Source organism: Narcine bancroftii, chromosome 4 (assembly GCF_036971445.1).
Source record: "Narcine bancroftii isolate sNarBan1 chromosome 4, sNarBan1.hap1, whole genome shotgun sequence".
Taxonomy (NCBI): Eukaryota; Metazoa; Chordata; class Chondrichthyes; order Torpediniformes; family Narcinidae; genus Narcine; species Narcine bancroftii.
The window spans coordinates 132,040,884-132,060,558 of NC_091472.1; the positions used below are offsets into that span (position 1 = coordinate 132,040,884).

At 41.3% G+C, this 19,675-nt stretch overlaps 1 long non-coding RNA gene across 1 annotated transcript in view; it reads left to right on the forward strand.

The window, feature by feature from the left end:
* The window catches only part of LOC138759960 (uncharacterized), a 75,976-nt gene that overhangs the window by 20,994 nt on the left and 35,307 nt on the right, over window positions 1-19,675 (forward strand). Inside the window, exon 2 of the long non-coding RNA XR_011355275.1 lies at window positions 8,820-8,873. This is a non-coding gene — a long non-coding RNA (uncharacterized lncRNA). The remainder of the gene's footprint in view (window positions 1-8,819; window positions 8,874-19,675) is intronic.

Below are 19,675 nucleotides of genomic sequence, written 5' to 3' on the forward strand. Positions count from 1 at the left end.
AGGTCTTTAACTGAGATTTTCTCAATGATTGCATTCATTTAACTCAGTAACCATAAAAGCTATTACACCATAGAACGTGTCATCTAATTAGTTGGCTCTGGATTATTTGTGCCACGTGGTGTAGTGATAGAGTGCTAGTGATTCTCCTCATCACTAGAGGGACTTGGAGATGAGTTTGTGGCAGCTTGGGTAGATTCAAGATGGATGCCTCCACACGATCTTGAGTGAGTTCTCTAGCTAATAAGGTACAGTTGTTTTAAAAGAACCCAAGTTTCTTTATAATAATTTTTTAAAATTCACATTACACTAGCAATTGAGTAGTAGGCTACCCTGTTTTGACATGATAGAGCACATCATGAGGAGAAATGGATGACAGATCATACTGGATGTTTGGCTTTAATGCATGCAGCATTGTCTCCCAGCATGATCTGGTTTTCTCTTTCTTCTCATTCTGCATGCTTCAAAGAACGTCAAAAATTCTGGTCTGTTGTTAGAATGGTCTTCAGTTGTCCCCATTCTTCCTCGTGGCTGTCTGTCCACTTAAATTTACATTTGTTCTGTAACAACTTCCTTAGGTACATTGTTTTGGAAAATAGGTTTGATATGAATTTACCAATGAAATTGATAATTCCCAGCACTCTCAATATGCCTTTTGTCAGTGGGTCTGGGCATCTCTAAAATTGCTTTTACCATGCTCTTGTCTGGCTCTACACTTGTCTCTGACAGTTTATCTCTGAGAAAGGTGATTTCCTTCACACTAAACTGGCACTTTTCTCTGTTTAACTTTAATCTTTAACTTCTAGATCCATTGTAGCACTTTGATGAGCCTCTCATTGTGTTGTTCTTGTGTGGATCCCCATAGGATCATGTCATCCGTGTACACACAAACCCCATTTATGCCTTCTGTGGTGTGTGCCATTTTCCTGTGGAACACCTCTGGACCTGAGGAATTTCCAAAAGGCATTATCAGACAGGAGTATTGGCCAAATAGTGTATTAAATGTATAGTATTTTGTGTTATCATCATACAGTTTTATTTGCCAGAAGCCCTGGGATGTATCCAATTGAGTGAAAAATGTTGCACTGGGCATCTCACTTGTGATTTTATCCCTGGTCTTAATCTGATAATGTTCCCTCCTTATATTGGCATTCAAGTCTTTTAGGTGCAGAAGTGTATGATTTTCAACATGTGACTTCAAGTCCACTGCATCCACAGTCAAATCAAAACAAAGTAAAGCAAAGAAAGGAGTTCACACAGTTAAACAGTCATTCAAGAAAGCACAAGACAGTGGCTCAGATCCGAATCTTGCTCTATTGAGTTACCGAGCTTTTTTTATTTGAACATGGGAACACACTTCCCTACTCTGCAGACTCAAACAAGAAGATGTCAAACAGAAACAAAAGCATCTGCAATGGAGACAAAAAGCAAACTATGACAAGTCAGCAAGAAGCTTAGGGCCATTGCCACAACATGACACAGTGAGACTCAGAGATTCCAACACTTGGGACAATAAGGCCACTGTTCTGGAGGAAGTAAATCCAAGATCCTACACGGTCAGAACAGAGGATGGTCAAATATTGAGAAGGAATCGAAAGAGCCTGCTGAAAATGCAAGAGACACCACAGGAACAGACAAATGCAGAAGATCCAGCCAGCACAGAAACAGAGGAAACACCACCTGTGCGAGACAGTAGTGGACCAGCAGAGCTGGCACAAGCACCTGGGTTAAGAAGATCCACATATTATCAAAGCACCTGACAGACAGAATCTCTAAAAGAAAAGGAACTGCACGCTTAAAAAGGTTGTGGTGCTGATGTTGTGTTTACGTTTGTGTTGAACTTTAAATTGAAATGAATAGTGTCATGTTGTTAGATTGTACATCTCCAGAAAAGGGGATGTGGAGATGGCGTGCTAGTGATCCTCCTGACTAATTTGTGGCAGCTTGGATAGATTAAAGATGGATGTCTCCATGTGAACCTGAGTGAGTTCTTTAGGTAATAAAGTATAGTTATTTTAAAAGAAACTTCACATGTGGAACATTGGAATCAGCTAAATATTTAGCTTAATTTTCACTAGAAACTAACAATGTGCTCTGTATCAATTTATATTTGCAGACAGTAAAAGAAAGGAAAAGCTAAATTAATGCTTGCAATGGTTAATAAAAGAAGTTATGTCCCAGATTAACAATTATTCGCAAAACTATATAATCTGATGAGATTCAACCAGAAAATATGTATATGACATAACACATGAAAATATGCAGATGACATGATTGAAGTAAAAACACAATGTTGAAGAAACTCAGCAGGTCAAACAGTATGCTTTATACAGCAAAGATAAATATACAAAACCAATGTTTTGGGCATGAGCCTTTCAACAAAGGATAAGCAAAATGTAGATAAGTGCTTACATAAAATGGTGGGGGTGGAAAGAACAAGGGGAGGAGCACAGGCCCATACACAAGAGGTAATACATGGATAAGGGAGGGAGGGGACACCAGTAAACAGGGGCAGGGGATATGCATATGACTATCTCTTTGTCCACTGACCTTTTGTCTTTGGTTTGGTTACATATTTGAGTATCTCTGCACTGTGGTTAATTGCCTCAATGAGAATGGATAGTGAAGGTCGTGACTCCAATCCCAGCCAAGAGTCTCTGATCATTCCTCTAAGAGTTACTCCTGATAAAACCAGTTGATGATGCACATATGGGTAGGCCTGGGCTATAATGAACGTGATTATCAGAGCGCCCTGCTTCATAGTCAAGACATTGAAACCCAGGAAGTATAACAGACTTTGTCCATTCTCTGCTTCAGCTGTAAATTGCCACTTGACTACCGTGGTTTGGCTGGAGCCAGGAGAGAACTCCTCGCACGTTTCTTGAATTACCAGAAGCATTTGGTTTAAGAACTTGCTTGAGACCCAGAATAACTCAGTGAAGAAAAACAGGCTCACACCCAACTCATTGGTTTCTGACCAGATTTAGTCTCCACAATTAGCAGTGAGTGGGTGATTTGCTGAACATTTGCTTCATGCTGTTACCCTAAAATCATATGAATGACACTTCACCCAGTTTGGCAGCCCTGCACATTTTCCATGGATATTGGAAACAAGCGGCCCAAAATCTACCCTCCCAACATTTGATTTAATTAAAAAATGGACCAATTAAGTTGAATTTCTCTGCTGGTGCATTCAAACTTTCCTTTATGTCATTAGTTGAGAATTTAATCTCAAAGTCAAGGCGGATTTGGCTCCTGCATCGCCCTTTAACCGGTAATAGACAAATAGTCTGTTGAAACAGTGCTCCCCCACTGTGCATGTATCACTGTATATTCACTTTCAAAGACAGGAACAGGCAATTCTGTGCCAACTATGATGCCAAACTGCACTAATTCCATTTGCCTGCACATTTTCTTCCCCATCTAAAAGTATCAGAAATTTTGCTATTGTACCTGTTTATACAAACCCCCACTTTAGCCCCCTCCCTCCCCATCACCCAACCCCCCACAACGTTCCAAACGGGATAAATGCAGCAAGAGGATATGATAATCATAGCCGTATCTAGAGTATGGCAGCTACGGCACATACCTTGGGCAGCACTTGCAGGGGGATACGCCACTGTCTTTGCCTTGCCCACCCAATGTCCAAGTCCCTAGCCCAACAATGAATCTCCATCTCAGGGGTGCGGTGCGGCCAGGGCTCACTTGAGCACCTTACCTGGCTCCTCTGGGCCGGTAGGTCATCAGGTCATTTCGGGGTTGCTCCGGCATCTCACTCAAAGCAGGATCAATGGGTAAAATGGCCATCTTCCTTACCCATAATCCCCCACAGAGCTGGAACTGTGCCAGCACCAGGGAAATGCAAAGCAGTTCCAGCTGCGTGGGGAATTATGGGTAAGGAAGATGGCCATTTTGCCCATTGATCTTGCATTGAGCAAGGTGCCAGAGCAACCCAGAGATATCGACCCGGAGCAGTCTGGTGAGCTGCCAGAGCATCGCTCCAATGAGTTTTGGCGGCACTGCACCCAGAACTGGCGCTACTATTAGGCAAAGCAGACCTTAGAGGGCGTGCTGGTGATGAACAATTGTAGGTAAGACTTTATTTCATCCTGAAGTGGCAGAAAAGTGCAAGGGGAGAAATATGTGTGTGGAGCGGAAATAAAAAACCCATGCCTGACTTGCTCAATATTTATCTTCACCAGGAGTCCCCTTGCATAATCCGTGGCCTCCAGCAGATTCTTGCAAAACAAAGGGAGAGTTGTCGTTTCCATTGAAGTAAGCGGGGAATTGCAGCAGTGAGAATTCAAGAGTTTACTCCAACCCCTCCATGTGCATGTTGATTCCCACTGAATCTGGGCAGAGTTATTCTGGGATGAGAAAAGAAGTTGAGGTACAGGGTGCCCTTCTGGGCTCCACAGTTAGGCCGGTTTGGCCCGGCCTTGGGTGCAGAAGGGGCGGCATTCAGTCACTGCTGGTGCAACGGCAGTAAACAGCAGTATATTGCAGTCTCCAGACAGCATGCTCCTGTGCCCGGCTCTGGAATGGTTGGACATCAATATACTGTATATTCAACTTGCTGTTTCTCGAACAAAGCAAATGAGTGTAATCGCATGGCAGGCACAGAGGCTTTAAACAGAGGAAGGGTGAAGGAGGGAAAGAGTGAAAATGACTGCTTCTCCCATTATAAACCTTTCACCCATCCCACTTCTAACCCTATTACAATGAACCCAGCTCTGAGGGACGATGCTGATTTAGGGAAGGGGAATACATGACCTCTGAGAAAGTGCCCAATACACACGCGCCCGATCTTCAAAACTAGCCCAATGGTGTGTGAAAACTGCCCAACTGTCAGCTTTATGTGTGTTCTTTTAATGGGGGTAGGTGCGTGCAATAAATGTGCTTGCCATCGGTGGTATTGTACCTAGATACACCACTGATGATGACACAGTAATGGGAAGATCGACAGTTTTAATTATAAGGATGTTACACTACAATTTCTGATACCACTGTAATTTGTTAACTGTAGTACACAATGTATTAATGCTTTGATTATCATCCTGCTGGAAACAGGTGGTAATTTACTCATGTTGCTGGAATGTGGCCTCTGACAGGATGCAACTCCCGCAGCATATGTTGAATCATGTTTTACTGACCGTCTTTCATCTTGACTGTGAGTTTTATAGATCTGGAGAAGAGTGAATCAAAATTATGCTAAAATAAATGATATATGGTTTACTTTAGAACCTTGCTTTGTCGATTGGCAGCTACATAAGTTGTTCATCCTTCTTGAGACAAACTGAAGATAACAATGTCCTTCAGGTGAAACGTCTGAAGGCTTGTAACACTCAAGGACATAGATTACAATAAATAGCCCCTTTCAAACTGCTAAATAACATGGGTTGAACTGGGCAACTTAGTGGTATTTAGCAGGTCACCTAGCAGAGTGAACACTCCCAACGGGGAAGAAGGGGTAAAAATCATCTAGGCTCTGGTATTTGGTAGGGAGGTTGTATCAGAGCCTGGCCGAGTTGACTTAGCTGCAGGGTGAACAGCCAACCCACTCAACCAGGTATCATTAGTGATATTAGTGCCTGCATGTGTGTGTCATTCTGGTAGTTTTAATATTAGGGTAGTTATATTTCACATGGCAGCTGGTGGAGCTGTCACAGGGCGACTGATGGAGCTGTCAGCACGTGGCTGGTAGAGCTGTTAGAGCGTATCTGTGTTTTAAATTATCTCAAGATTACTAATACGTAATACAATGTAATGCTATGTAAATAGTTGTTATATTCTATTGTTTAGGGAATAATGACAAGCTGACCAGTGGGTTTGTCCTAAGTTTGAACAATCTGAAGCCCAATGTGGTAGATTTTCCTATGGTCTTTTATACATTGTGCGCTACGATTTCACTGCCCTATGGGTACATAATACGTCACTCAGGACATCTCCACTGGAGGTTGGGCCCTCCTTAGATCCACGATATACACATGAACCGGGGAATTTATAGTCCAGTGTGGATATTCAACCAGTACTGCAACACATTTACTCACCTGTTTAGTGGGTTGCTAGTGTGAAAGGGTTTAGTACAAAGGACTTTTCTATTGTAAATATTGTGATAATGCTCACTATGTCCATTCAGAGCACATTCTGTCTTTCTTAATTTCAACCTTACCTCAATTGCTGATTCTATGAGCAGGAAAAAAAAAGGCCATTAATAATCATTGCCATTCTTGACTTCAAAAGTATAAATTTCTTAGTATTCCTGCAGAAGACCACCCATGAGCTGAATATTCAGTTTGTTTCCCAAGAGAGGATAATAGGAAATACTCAAAATAACCAACAAGTCTGGCTGCATCTGTAGAACAATATTTTGTTCTCACTACATCCAGGACTGTGCTCAGATTGTGATAATATTGGACAGAAATCACATGGAGTGCCAGTTTCTTGACAATGTAACTGCTGCACACATGCATTCTGCCAGCGTGAGATTGTAATATACAAATTAGCTTTTTAAATAAAATTCTACGAAAAGCTGGTTTTCACTACATACATGAAGCTAAAAAAAGGAAGGTGGCAAGTTAAACAAAATTAATCACCAACATAAGCTACGTTTCTTTCTTCATAAATGCTTCCTTAGCCTTCTGAACATTTCCTGCACTTTCTGCTTCATTTTCAATTTGCAGCATTGGTGATGTTTAGCTTTATAACAAATTAGCTGGTGGGCTGACACAGAACAAGAGTAATCTTACATTTGGAACCATAAGATCCAGATCTAAAACCAAGTACCACATTTGTACATTGTGGAGACGTGGAAGCCAGTTGACCGAAAGATGGTGGAAAATAAAACTTCCAAGATTCATGTTGATAGTTTCACATTTCATTTGGTGTTTTTGAGCCTTTGACCTTGATCTGCAGTAGCACAATCGATTTCCCTTGGGCAATATTACTTTCAATGTCCTGGTTTCCACCATGTAAATTCAGTTCTTCCAAAGCTCCTGGACAGCAAAATGAGTGATTAAAATGTGTGCTTCCCCTATAACAAGTCCTTTACTAACGTGATATCTGCAATGGGTACAAAATCAGTGGAAAAAGAGGAAAGATATTAAATGAAAACCAAGACAAGTGAAGTGATATCAACTATTGCCAAGGTGTCAAGGGTCTTCCTATAAGAATGTCTCATCACCAAATGGGGTCCAAGAGGACTTTCAGTTGAACATTGATGTTCAAGTTTATTATCATCCGATTGCACAAGTACAACCCGACAAAACAGCGTTCTCCGGTCCTCGGTGCAAAACATGCAAACACTTAAGCAGACATAACACATATACAGAATAACAATACATACTCAGGACAAATAGACATATATAATAATCAAAAATAAATATTGTTCAGTAAATATCAGAGTTTTGGATGTTTAGAGTGAGAAGTTCCTATGGCTAATCAGCCTTCTCACAGCTTGCAGGAAGAAGCTGTTTCTCAGCCTACTGGTGCTGGCTCCTGTATCTCTTTCCCGATGGGAGTAGCTGAAAGATGCTGTGTGTGGGGTGGAAGGGGTCCTCAACAGTTAAGCGCACCCTCTTCAGACAATGATCCTTGGGGTCAAGGTAGTGATCCCAGTGATCTTCTCAGCCACTCTTATGGTCCTGTGGATTGACCTCCGATCCAATTAGTTACAGCAACCATACCACACTGTTATGTAGAGGCTGACATCATCTTTACATGCTAGTCGCTCTCACTCTTGGGGATAGGTCCTCAAGACAATGTGCTGGCTGTGCCCTGGAAAAGCACCAGCTCCATTTAGTTAGGACCCCAAACACATAGGAAATGAGGAAAGAAAACCTTCTGCTTACTATACTTTGTGAGTATAAAACATATATTTAGATAATTTTGGCTTAAAAAGATGACGCTACTGCCGGAGCTAGATGGTGGTACTGCCGGAGCCCCTGTATTGGCCCCAAGGTGGTGGCGCCTATTAATCGACAACAGCCACAAGGGGCTGCAGACTCCGGGGAAGCAGAGGTCAGGAGCAGGACACTGTCTGAGAAGGAGAAGCAGAGGAGCCAACCCGCAGGAACAGTGACCATGGCAGTGGACCAGTGAGGGGGCCCTGCGGCTGACGGACTAATGCATGTGGCAGACTGCTGGCGACTCGAGGTGAGGAACCCATGGAAGCTCTGGGCTGCTGGAGACTGGCTCAAGCTGGGCGGAAGGGTACCAGGTATCAGAACCAGGATGCAAGGAGGTGCCGAAAGCACTGAAGAATTCTTGACCATGTCGGAGGTTCGGATCTGGAGCTCGGGTTGCCGATGGTTTGGACTGGACTCCGTGTGGCTGTGGGGGCTGCGGAAGTGCTGGAGGCGAATCTACGGACACTTGGTGACTATGAGGGGGGACAAACTCTCTTTTGCTTCTCTCTCTCTCTGACTGTAAGATGTGATTAGGCAATTCCTGCCAGTGACGATTTTATCTGCCTTGCAGTAGGCAAAAAGAAATTTCATGTAATATGACACTGTTTTATTACTATGACAATAAATTATATCTTGAATATTGAAAGGATTGTAAGTCATATTTCAAATTTATTGTCAAATTACATACATGACATCATATACAACCCTAAGATTCGTTTGTCTGCAGGTGAGGCAGAATTACTACTTATTGGTGGTGCAAAAAAAACTGTAATAACAGCATATACATGTATACATGTAGTCTTTATTATATTTAAATATTTATGATTTAACAGTAATTATATTTAAAATATAAAATATATTGACTTGAATAATTGTCAGAGACATCACATATAACCTTGAAATTCTTTTTTCCAGTGGGCCAGGCAGAATTTCTACTTATTGAAAGAATTGCATAAAAAAGAAAGAAAGGTAAACAAAAAATAAAGAAATGTAAATAAACTGACAGCAATACAGAAAATAAATATTCAGTAATAGATAATAAGCAAAGTACTAGTCTTTAAAAGAGTATATGAATGTTGTTCAGGAATCTGGTGGTGGAAGGGGAGCAGCTATTCCAGGTTCAGTAAAGAGATGCTTGTACCTCTTTCCCGATAACAGCAGTGAGCATAAAGCATGCTCAGGGTCATGTGGATTCCTTCTTCTCTCCGAGGCAGCGTTCCCTGTAAATGTTCTTGATGGTGTAGAGTATCACCTGTGATGTGCTGGGCTGTGTCCATTACCTTTTGCAGGGCTTTCCACACAGAAGTACTGGTGCCCTTATACGAGGGCGTGATGCAGCTGGTCTGCACATTTTCCATGACACATTGGTGCAAGCTTGCCAAAGTTTCCAATAACATACTGAACCTTCACAAACTCCTGAAGACATAGAGGAACTGACGTGCTTTATTCACAATGAAATTAGTATGATGGGTCCAGGAAAGATCCTCTGAGATAATGACTCCCAGGAATTGTCTCCACATCTGATCCCTCAATGATCACTGGATTGTACACTTCTAGTTTTATTTTCCTAAAGTCTTCAATCAGCTCCTTGGTCTTGGTGACATTGAGTGCAATCTTTTCAATCTCCCTCCTGTATGTTGACTCATCCCTTTTTTATACAGCCGACTACTGTGGTATGCCTGTAGAGACATGAGAGCAATGGTGGTCTATATTCTTAAAAGTATTTTGCATTGACAGCCAAAGGGAATTTCTCCTTTTATCTCCTGGCTGTGAAGTTTACAATAAGAGTTGAATTTAATATGTGAAAGGGGAGAGATATTGTTGGCAAATGACCTGTGTTAAGAGTTCTACAAATAGTAAGTTAGCTAAAGGTGCTTGAGATCATGATTCCAGTTTTCTGGGCTTCCAAACTATGAAGATGAAGTAAATCCCTCTATATGTGATAAAGATGCCTGTAATTGTTCACTGTACAAATTGAAAATCCAGACAGTGTTCAGCCATGGCTGATAAGAGTGGTGAATTCTACGTGTCTTTTACAGACAGGCATAACCAACAAAACAGCTCATGCTGGTTAACTAATAACTGCACATGACAGAAACCTGAAATAAAAGTAGGAAATTGTGGAAATGCTCAGCAAAACAGGCAGCAGCTGTGGTGAGGGAATGAGAGATGATGTTTTAAGTTTTATCCACTGATACCTTCAGAGTATTTCCATCATTTCCCATCACAGATAAGCTCTTATTGATGGCTGCCAAGAGACATTTCCCTAATGGACCAATAGGTATTATCCTGTCCTGTGGTGCATTTGCCAGCCGTTAATAGCCTTGCTTGAAGACACAGAAAAAGTGGAGGATATGGAGAAAAGGTACAGTTAAACAGTTTAGGGGGACCACATATAGACCAATGAAACTATAAACTTAATAAATGCAAATTTTGGCTCCTGAAGCAGTAACTTTATCACATCCCTGATTCAAAAACATTCAGCTATGAAATCTTGATGAAGGGCTCTGACCTGAAACTTTGAACATTCTTTTTCTCTCATGGATGTTGCTCAAGCTGTTAAATTCGTCCAGCAGATTGTTTATTTTTTGCTCCACATTCCAGCATCTGTAATCTCTCTTGTGCCTGGTTTCATGGGCTATGGTCATCCATTATGAAGCACAAGAATTAAAAAGTTGATTTTTCTGAACATGTCCTAGTCTGCATAACACACCTCGTGTATATTGACATTGTGGAAAATCAAATAGGTTCTGGCTTTGACTTGTCCAGTTCAATGGTTGCCATACTAACTTGAAGGGAGATTGAAACAGCTTCTCGCCTTGGTCTAACTGCCTTTGGCAGTGACTGCCAATCTGTAGGAATGACAATGCCAATAACCTGCCACACCACCAAGCACAATCACCCATGACTAACTTTTATTTTTTGGCCCTCTCAATGCATCCTCATTCACATTCAGTGATAGGCAGTCTGCAAATGAATGCTAGTTTGGACTTAAAAGTTACCAGCACTCTTTGTTGATTCCACGCCAAGCCAAAGTGGCAGGAACTGCAAGTAGTTGCTGGCATTGCATTGACAGCATTAGTGAAAGGATTAATAGCCAACAGCTACCTGTTCTCAATGATGGGTGAAACTTGAATCTGGCAGACTGAAATTACTGCAGCCTTAAATTGACAATCAAACTGCGAAGGGCTATTGGTCTAGACCAGTGTTTCCCAAACTTTGTTCCACGGAAAGGCGCATGGGTTCTGTGGAAGAAATAGGTACTAATAACTAAATCTGTGAAAAAACAGTTTTTGTTTAATTTAAATTTAAATTTAAATTATGTTTTACCTGTGATGCCTCTACGCTAACAAAATAAAATGGCATATTGAGTCCTGACGTTAGCAGTGCAGACCTCAGCACAGACATCAGGCCTCAAGATGCTATTTTCAATCAATGAGATTGGATTTCTTTTGGTGAAAGGCTGGCCACATTTTAAACTGCCTCCCCTCCTCTTGCTCACTCGCTCCGTCCCTCCCCCCCCCCCATGCTCACTCACTTACTCACTCCCTCTCTCCCTCACTTGCTCCCTAAGCCGGAGAGCGAGGTGCGGCGGAGGCGGCCTGGGCCACGGCAGGGAGCGAAGGGCAGTGGAGGCGGCCTGGGCTGCATCGAGGAGTGAAGGATGGCAGAGTTAGCCCGGGTCCATGGCGGGGCAAGGTCAGGTAGTGGGGGGGGGGGGGGGGTCTTCACTAAAGCTCATCTTAGGGCCTAGGTGGAAATTAATCCACTACTGGTGAGTTTAATTACTTTTTTTATATGCTTGTATATACTTTATATCTATTTATTTATATGCTTGTGTATATACTAGATCTTTTAAACTGTAAATGGTGATTGGGGTTTTGCGATTTCCAAGTGCTCCCCAAAAACGTTCCATGAGTTAAAAAGTTTGGGAAGCCCTGGTCTAGACTGTTGGCCACTGCTTAAAGCTGACTGTCTGATGTACGGGTGACAGTGCCAGTTTGAATTAAAACCTAGGTTTGATCACTCAGTGGAACTTCAAGTAAATGACTAAGAAAAAAGATGGCAGCATTGGAAGGCATTGAATCATTTGCTGGCTGGAGATGCAATATTCACATCCAATTGACTTTGCCACACACTCTCAACTTCATTTTTATAAATTATTTAATGAGAGACTACTCCATATTTAAAACAGGAAACCATAAATTTGAAGTGGTTTCATGGTTTTAAATGCAGCTCCATCGAACCTGTCCATGTTTTGTTTGAATGAGCACATAGAATGACAATGAATTTATTGTCATATATATTGTATAATGGATAGACAACCAGAGAGCCACAAAACACTACATCACCGAAACAGGTCCTTCAGCCCCTCTAGTCTGTACCAAATTATTATGCTGCCTAGTCTCATTAATCTGTACCCAGACCATGGCCCTCCTTACCCCTACCATACATGTACCTGTCCAAATTTCTTAAATGTCAACATTTAGCCTGCTTTCATCACTTCAGCTGGCAACCCGTTCCACACTCTCACCAGTCTCTGCATGAAGGAGTTCCTCCCAATGCTCCCTTTAAACATTTCCCTGAAATTCTTACTTGCTGAGCTGAACAGGTATTTAGTTAAAAAAAAACTCTCCAAAACCAATTAAAAACCAAAGCCTGTTTGGAATCTTCGCTTTCCTTGTTTGCAGCCTCTGTTGCTTTGTCTTTTCCAGAAAGAATGGATTTTGCTGTGTTTCTGCATTACTGTATGATCAGATATGCTAACGGTCATGCTTATAGACAGTCCTGGAAGAGGGGTTTTTCCATTTGTGACAATAGTGACCGGACATCTGATCACCCTTGCCATCTCTTGATCCCAGCCAGTTTCCTCGATTCAGTCTCTCTGGCATAAAACAGACAGGGTCTCTTGTTACACGTGCGAGAGTCAACTCTCGAGTGGTAACCTGTCATGCAATAGCATTGCAAACAACACTGGTTGATTGATTTAAAACTATGCTCTTTTTGACTGATTCAGTCAATCTACCTTCACTTTACAATACACCTCTTTCAAACTGCGCACTCTTTGTGGTTTATCAGTCATCTACGCCTGTCCCAAGTGAACAGTGTTGTGAAACTAAAAATTATGCCTTGACCCAGTCTTCTCTCACTTTTGTTGTATTTAGATAGATTCTTCTTCTGTCTTTAGTTTGTTGGAAAAAATACCAGATAAGAGCTGCACGATTGATGTAATGGTTAGCATAACACTGCTACAGCACCAATAACTGGGGTTGGAATCCACTGCTGTCTATAAGGAGGTTGTAAATTTTCCCGTGTCTGCTTGGGTTTCCGCCAGATGCTCAGGTTTCCTCCCACCATTTAAAACTGAACCAGAGGTGTTGGTCATTTGGGTGTAATTGGGTGGCATGGGCTCTTGGGCTGAAAGGGCCTGTTACTGTGCTGCATGTTTAAATTAAAAAAAAACATTTAAAAAACAAATAAGAAACGGCACCAGGTGTAGATAAATCTTGGGATTGGTCTGAGCTTGATATTTTACCCACTGGCCCACAACTATTTATTTAAGAGGTTATTCAGCATCTTAGTAAGAAAAAAAAATAGAGGGGTTCAGTGAGATGGTCAGTAAGTGAGAACTTACTGCTCTCTTTGGGAATAGTGAAATGGGCACCTCAATCCCATCTTCCATCTGACAGAGGTTAGTAATGCCAGTTCACAATAATCTTGGATTCAAAGTATAAATTTATTCCTAATTTGGCATGAATTATCTTGACACATTGTGCAATGGATTAGCTCTTCTAAGATTGGTGAATGATGAGATAAAGAGTGGGAGGTTAGTAGGCACAAGGAACAGAATTGTTACCGGGAAATAACCAGGGGAATTGGTTTATGAAATGGCTTTGAGAGCTGGCATAGGTTCAATGAGGTAAGGAATTTTTAAAAAATCCCAAGGCACTGTTCCAAGAAAAGCAAAGGGCCATCATCTAATATCTCATGTCAATATCAAATATTGCATTGTTGTTTTGTGTGATCTTACTGTGCACTATTATTTAATTAGATGTAAAGTGCTTTGAAAGATCCAGAAATTAAGAAGTATGCAAAAATAAAACAAGGCTTTCTTTTATCTGCATCAAGGAGAGATTGATGGATCAACAAAGTCATTATAGCAGAACTAATTAAATGTGATTAGTGAAACCTGCTCTTGAAGTTTTGACATTATCTTATTGTTTAGACATTTATTTTGTCACTTAATCAGAATGTGATAGAAAATATTTTAAATTCAGTACACCTGAGCACAAAATATCAAGAACAGTGGCAAAAGGGTCAACATAAGAACATAAGAAATAAAATCAGGAGAAGGCCATCCATCCATTCATGCCTCTTCTGTCAGTCATCAAGATTATGCAAAATGTCATGTGTATGTGATTTTGAACTTAGCTGTTGAAATTCAGTTTCAGTTGATTCGAAACCTTTTCAAATGTTTATGAACCTTAAGGACAGTGGTTCTCAATCTTTTTGTTTCCACTCGCATACGACTTTAAGTATTCCCTATGCCATATGTGCTCTGTGATTAGTAAGGGATTGCTTAAGGTGGGATGTAGGTGGGAAGGGAAGGTTGAGAATCACTGCTCTAGACCCAATTGTTACTGAAATATTTTGCTTGAGAAAAATTGTCATGGGCCCATTTCCTTTGGAGTTATGAAACCGTGCAAATAACGAGTCAATTAGGTACGATTAAAACAGTGGTTTTCATACTTGTTATTTCCACCCACATACCACCTTAAGCAATCCCTTACTAATCACAGAGCACATATGGCATAGGAGAATAACCCTGTATTTTGTGCAGAAAAATATAAAAGTTCCACAAAATAAAAAAATATTGAGTGTGGAGATCTGAAATTGAGAAAATGCACCACAGATCATGTAGCATGTGTGCAGAGAGAATTGCAGATGTCATTTCAGATAATGATCTTTCAAAAGACGAAAATACTTTGTTGGGTGTGAAAACTGGATTCCTTATTCTTGCCTGGACTGAGAGCTAATCAAGTTCACATGGAATGTAAGTGCCTTCTTTGAACTGTGGCTTGGGTACTGAGTAGTATAGCCAGAGTTCTGCTGAGTACCATGTGTCTATTCTACTGATTCCTACAATGGGAATTGAAGCCTACTGTTCATGTTGGACTGGATCAGGACAGTAAGAACTGACTGACATCATCGGTAAATATTTATTTATAATACATTAATAATAATAACATTTTTAAAGTTATATTTGTTTTTTTTTACAAAGTACCTGTTCAGCTGCATCATGTAAGAGTTTCAGTGCAATGGACGTTGCACTATATTGTACAATGTATATGATAATAAACTCATGATCACTGGGGGTTGGTGTCATAGTTACAGTGCCAGTGACCTGGTTTCAAACCCACCACTGTCTGTAAGGAGTTTAAATGTTCTTCCCATGTCTATGAGGGTTTCCTCACATGTTTCAAAGATGAACGGGGTTAGTAGGTTATATGGGTTATATGGGTGTATTTGGGCACCGATGGCCTCTTACCATGCGGCTTCTAAATTAAAAAAAATTAACTGCCAGAAACTGAAATACAAGAAAATATAAAGACACAGAACCATGGAACCACAGAACATCACAGCACAGAAAGAGGCCCCATAAGAAATATATCATGACTCTGATTTGTTGTTTTATAAAAAAACAGTTTAATTGTCAATGATATAAAAATGTGAAGATTTAATTTGGCTCAAGCAGAAACTTCTTATGGTCCATAAAAATATCTTATATGAATTTTTAGTTCAAAAAATATATATGCATACATATGTGCACATGCATGCACACACACACGCTCACACACACATGCAGATGTGCACATGCACACATGCACACACATGCATGTACATGGATCCATACACGCACGCACAAGCACAGACTCACGCACATATACACACATGCACACACAAACACACTCACACACACGCACGCACGCACACACACACACACACACACACACACACACACACACATGCACACTTTCAGCTGAGGTCAGTATTAGGATCTTTATCATTGAGTCTGGTTTGCATGTTCAAAACCTGCTTTGTGAACTTTGACACATATCCAGGATGACGCTTCAGCACGGCGCTGAAGAAGTGCTGAATTGTCAGAAGCAGTTTCTGACCACTGTGTAAAACTGAGGTTGTATCTGCTTTCTCAAGTTTTAGATCCTGTGGGACCATTTCAGTGTGGGATATAGAAGGTTTTCTTGATGACTTCCAAAATCACAGCTAACAGGTCAAAAACAGCATAACTGGATGCAATGTTCCAGTGCATTCAAAGAGAAGGACTGCAGTGGCTATGGTTCAGGAGGTGCTTGGGGTAGTGAAGGTTACAAGAGGAATAACAGTCTTTCCATTATCAGGCACCACCAGATAACCTGCAAAGTCTGGGTTCAGACTTTGCTGTTTGGAGCACCAGAGCAATCGTGCAAATTGGTCTCAATACCCCCGAGTCTCGGCAAAATTGGAAAACCATTGGAGATCATGCTCCCAATTGGACCCGAGGCACCCTGCCACCTAACATTTGGTCTTTATGTGAGTTTCCAGTGGGACCCTGCCCATATGATCTTGACTATCCATCTGAGTGCAGCCAAATACTTCCCCTTTCCACACTCTTCAAAAACATCCCACTACAGGTGTTGTAATGACCACAGAAGGGGAAGGTACCCCAGAGAAAGAGGTATGGAGGTACATGTTGACTAATACCAGGGGACATTTTCTCCAACAGTCGAGTGCTGGATAGAATGGTTTAATAAATGATGAGATTGCTGCCTGGTAGTGAAAATCAGAGCCAGCTCTATTTCCAAATGGAATGAAGATGATGTAATGGGAAGTCATGGTTCTAGCATGTCCCATCAAAGAGCTACTTATTGGCTCCCATAATGTTTTCATCTGGTGTTTCAAAACACATTTCTTGGATTGTTCTGCTGATGGATGTATTACTGTTCAAATTAACCCTCAAAGCAAAGCCCCAGCAAATTTAGAGCAAATGGGACAGATTTTTTCCATTTCTTTCTTTGTTGCTGGTTATCTCTTCTGAAAACCAAGTGACTGGAAACTCGAACCTGTCAATGTTGAGACCTGCTTCAGGATATATGGGGAAGTGGGGTCAGGGCTTTTGAGGAGAAGTGAGAGATAGGATGTAGTGGGAGAACAGGAGGGGGTGGGGGAAGGAGGGAGAAATTGACCTCAATGAATTGAACCTGAGAAACAGGCAAAGTAAACACTTTTGTATTACAACCATAGATTGCACCTGGAAATGATTGAGTTTACCCATTGGGGAGAAGAAAATTGAAAGGTGCTGGACAGGAAATCATGTCGATAGACAAAAATGGAAAACAGGACCTCAAGCCTAGAAGTTAGCAGCTACAGAAAGATTTTCTTATGTTTATCCAGCCAGGCATTTGGGGTGATGTTTAACTGTTGGGTACTTTGTACATCTTTGACTGCTACATTTTGGATTACAACACCAAGTAAAGCTTAGTTCCTAAGAAAATGAAGATTATTACTATTGAAGGTAAACCCCACTGGTGCTAAGATCCAGGCCAATTTCTGAGATCATCCTGCTGGATGACAATATTCCTTTATGGTCATATGCATTCCAATTTTCCTGTGACAATGCTCCAACAGTGAACATACAATCTCTTTTTTTTTGGTGACCATGGTTACAGTGGCTCCGCACAGATTTAACTCAATCTTCAAAAAGCTGCAGTTCAGATGTTTATTTTCAAACTAAACCATAAAACAAAAACTAATTGAGTAAAAGTATGAACAACAAAATAATTAATATGTTTGGTGTCAGCAAATGTGCGAGCCTAACGTATGGGATGGAAATTCATGAAGTGACAAACTATGCACTAAGCTCTTCTTTTAGCAGCACTAGTTCAGATTTTCCATGGGTGTTCCATTGATTGCCTGATGTAATGTCAGTAGAGCACACAGATGGTGAAGGTCCTTCATTCATCACTCTCCGCACCCTGCTTTCTTTGGTTTTTAGCACAGTACTTCTGTGGAATGGAAGTAACTGCTCTCAAATCGCTTTGCTAATTTCAACTTGCATTTCATTGCCTCATTTCCATTATTTGATTCTGTAGTGTGGATTGTGGAGGGTCATGTGACCCTTCCGCCTGGAACCTGGTCAAAATATAGATTGCAGAAATCATGCGACCTCTCTGGCTTGAACCTAGTCGAAAGTCAATTCACCGGACAATCAAGATCAAGTCCTGCCCAGAGTTTAGTGCACACCTGGTTATTGGCCCCTTTAATTACCTCCTCGATACCTGGGCTGGACTCTCCATCCGATGGCACTATAAAGCCCACCACATGTGGACTATCTTCCTCTTTTCTTCTTCCCTGGGATGAACCCTAGCTCCACTTCGGTTGGGAACTGTGGGCAACGCTGGAGAGTCATTGGTAAGGTGTGTGCAGACAAAGAGTTGGGAGCTGTAGTATTGTGTGTCTAGAAATTACTGTCCCTTGTGTGTGTGTGTGTGTGTGTGTGTGTGTGTGTGTGTGTGTGTGTGTGTGTGTGTGTGTGTGTGTGTTTTATTCCTGTTGTGACTCCCCTATGCGTGAAAATAAAGATTAGTGTTTTACTAGCCTGTGTTCAGACTCGTTCATCCTGTGACCCATTGAACCTGCTTATCCATGCACAATAGATTCCAAATTAATTTTTACAGACCATTTCTTGTTTTCATTCCTCCATTTGCTCGCCTGTGAACAGTAAACAGTATCTAGTCATCATTCCAGTCCTTCCTCCATCATTAGTTGAGATTAGTCTTGCATCCTTGTCAGTTCTATCTTTAATTCCTGTCTAACTCTATCACATAGATGACGAGAAATGGCACTGGAAGCAAACAAGTTCACCTTGGGTGGGTGGAGGATTGGTTGGGCAGGGGGGAAACAGCACAGGCAATGCCTATTCAGATGAATTGAAACCAGGAAATGTAGGAAAGACTCAGCAGGCCAGGCAGCATCCATGGAATGTAAAACAGTTAATTTTTTAGGTCCTAGGCATTCTATTAATACTGATCTTAATTTTTATTTTGATAATTTTTTTTGGATTATGAAAAAAAAGTGAAAACTTTGAATTTCTGCAATGGGTTCCATAGATTATTTTGCCAATATTTTACAATATTGTCACTCTACTGCAGGAATGTATGTGGAAACCAGGAAGTACACAGTAAGATCCCATAAGCAACAATGCAAAAATTACTAAGTAGCCAGCTTTGGCGATGTGGTTTGTATTGGTCAAAATACTGGTAAAAGATTCCTTGGCCTTCTTTGAAACAGCGTGATGGCCCTCTATGCTCCAACCTAAAAGATAGTACCTTAGGCAGTGCTGTTTCTTCAACTCTACAGCTCAGAGCCAGCTCTTCAGCGCTTGACGTCCTGTTTTGCTGAAACTGCCAAAATGTTTGGCCTGGAAGTCAGCCTGAAGAAAACTGAGGACCTCCATCAGCCAGCTCCCCACCATGACTACCAGCCCCCCCCACATCTCCATCGGGCACACAAAACTCAAAACGGTCAACCAGTTTACCTATCTCGGCTGTACCATTTCATCAGATGCAAGGATCGACAATGAGATAGACAACAGACTCGCCAAGGCAAATAGCGCCTTTGGAAGACTACACAAAAGAGTCTGGAAAAACAACCAACTGAAAAACCTCACAAAGATAAGCGTATACAGAGCCGTTGTCATACCCACACTCCTG